Here is a 2,775-nt window from a genome sequence, read left to right as displayed (position 1 = left end):
CGAGCCAGGACCGCAGCGGCATCCTGGCTGTCCCTGGGAGGGACGGCTGCTCTGGCACAAGGGGCGAGCGGGGTCATTTGCCCTGGTTTGCACTTCTGATCTTCCTCTCCTGCAAGACAGGCTAAGAGAGAGAAGGATGCTCACGCTGCTCAACAGCCAGGAGCAATGAGTCCCGTTTCAGGTCTGGAATTGAGAGAGAATCCTGCAGAAACGCCTGGTTTAAACCTGAGGTACATTTGCAGAAGTTGAATAGATAATCATATCTAAATTATATTCCTTCAGGGAAATTAAAAATGATTGAGATAATTAATAACTTTCACATTAGAAATGTTTGTGTTCTTTGTGCATGCCAACACCACTGGATGGTGGCTGGGGTTTTCTTCAACAACCAGAGGAGAAGATGGTCAGGTACTGAGTCATTTGTACAAACGCACTACAAATACAGAGCCGTGGCTCAAGTAACTCATCACTAGGTTAGCTCAGTATTTGAGACTGGACTAAGGCAAACCAAAGCTGGAAGTGTAACTTAGACTGCAGTAACTGTAGACAGGTAGAGTGTAGACTACCTGACGTAGTTTTGTCAATCTAAAGCACTGGGAGATCAGTCAGTAAGTGTTCCTTCATGAAGAGATCATGAAATAATGCTTCTGAAGCTTAACGCTTTAATTGCATCATAGTTCCTAACATTTATTGTGAGACTGATATTCTCTATCAATGGAGAATATCATAATGTGAGGCTGACATAATGTGAGGCTGATTCTTCTATCAATAGTGAGGTTTAAAATAGCAATAGTGAGGTTTGAAAGACTCAAGGTACAAACAGCAGAGCTGGCCAGTCTGTAAGGCAAATAAAATATGGGCTCTTCAGGTGCAGAATGCTTGAACTTTGTGACAAACTTCTTCTGTGAATCTTCCTTCACATGACAGGATTAAAGTCTCTACAGAGTTATATTGGTTTTACTTGAGTAGTACAAATTCCCTTCCCAAAGATGCACTAAGCATTGCATGTAAAAGTTACACTCCTATTCCAAGAGGAACATCCCATGTGATTTGAGTGTTGTTGGTAAGGTTCCTGATGGCACCCTGTACCAGAATTGCTCAGTGGTGTTGTATCACTATTGTCTTTGGATAACTATACAGCACCACAAGAACACAGGGTCCAGTTGGTGGATTGGAAAAATATTCATAGAGAATGGAACAGAAGGTTCATACTCATACAACTCAACTGATACTGCAGCTAAATATCAAACAAGATGGACTGGTCTGCTGACAAACTCAGTGTTGGGTACTGCTAGAGCCACTCACAATGTCAGTTTCAACTCCATTAATGCTGAATTTCTTTCCATTTTTAGAAAACATCCTTCTACTTCTCATCAACCATATTTTACTGTAAATACAATGACTAAAACTCAAACAAGCCACTCAAACAGATTTTGCCATAATGTGCATAGGTTTGTGCATGTGTGTGTATATGGATACACTAAAAATAGTAGCTTAATTTTTTTCTGCATCCATAGTTTTTCCCCATGCAGTGTATAGCAGACACTATTTTTTAGTGATTCTAAATATTCAGCTCTGTGTTACAATTTTAAATGGTAACAGTTTACACTCAAACAAGCATGGAGTAAAATGCCACATTTGTCTTGCAATGGAATTTTTCTGTCTTTAGCTCTGATTGAAGCTTTCCCCAGCTTAATGTGAAATACATTTGAATAAATGATGAGCTGATTAGTATGGAATCAGTTTCTGTTTAACAGAAACATTTCTTTGCATTTTATTATAACTATTATTAACCATTTACATTCTGGTACCATATACAGAACACGATGAAAAAGAAGCAACTCACCGAGATAATTTTTTCTTTGTATTACAGTTCTGGGTCTTTATTAGCTGTATCAGTAGAGATAATGTTATATTGCTTCCAGTTACCAAGAACAGTGTATTAGAGTAAATATACAGGTTATCCCACTGCTTGAGTATGCTCCAAACAGTCATTTCTCTGATGCATCAGTAACATTTTTCTCCTGTTGATTTGTGGAAGACCAATTTATTTGATCTGTGCCGACACAAAGCTTTTACAGCAACAAAAAAAAAAAAGCTTGCTTTAAAAGCTGATTCTTTTTCCTTATATTCTACAACTAATTTCTTAAGTGGGCCATTTTCAAGGGATTGTAAACAACTTAGAAAAACATAGTCTTTGAAAAATCATTCATTCATTCATTCATTCATTCATTCATTCATTCATTCACTCACTCACTCACTCATTCATTCATTCATTCATTCATTCTTCCACTTATCCAAGACAGCAAACTCTAAATTAAACCTTTTTAAAATGATTATACTTAAAAGTTTCATGCTATAGCAGACAAAAAACTCTTCACAGTATATCTAAAAAACCAATTTACTAAAATGTGCAACAAAATGTAAACAATAATTTCTTTACTTTCACCCAATTATTCTAACTATAATTATTCACTATTGGGAGTTTTTCTAACCCCCAGTTATTCACTATATAGATTTTGCAAGACTGTGCTTTGGTTATTTTCTGTCTAGGAATTCAGGATGCATAAATATTGCAATAACAAAGCTGAAATCCTTGGAGCCAATTTATCTATTGAAAAGAAGTCTACGCATCTTAAAATATGGAAATTGCAAAATATCAAGGGGAACTTGTTTACTTTCTCTACTGGAGACTTCATTGAACTAAAGCTAAATATTCAAGAATAAACCCAGTCTTTCAAATGCACAGGTGCTTAACTGGAATCTTTAGTTTTC

At 36.6% G+C, this 2,775-nt stretch overlaps 1 protein-coding gene across 1 annotated transcript in view; it reads right to left on the bottom strand.

The window, feature by feature from the left end:
• The window catches only part of MSX1 (msh homeobox 1), a 148,213-nt gene that overhangs the window by 24,984 nt on the left and 120,454 nt on the right, over positions 1 to 2,775 (bottom strand). The window lies entirely within an intron of this gene.

This window comes from Geospiza fortis, unplaced genomic scaffold, assembly GCF_000277835.1.
Source record: "Geospiza fortis unplaced genomic scaffold, GeoFor_1.0 scaffold666, whole genome shotgun sequence".
NCBI classification, from domain to species: Eukaryota; Metazoa; Chordata; class Aves; order Passeriformes; family Thraupidae; genus Geospiza; species Geospiza fortis.
This window is presented reverse-complemented; position numbering and strand designations above follow the sequence as displayed.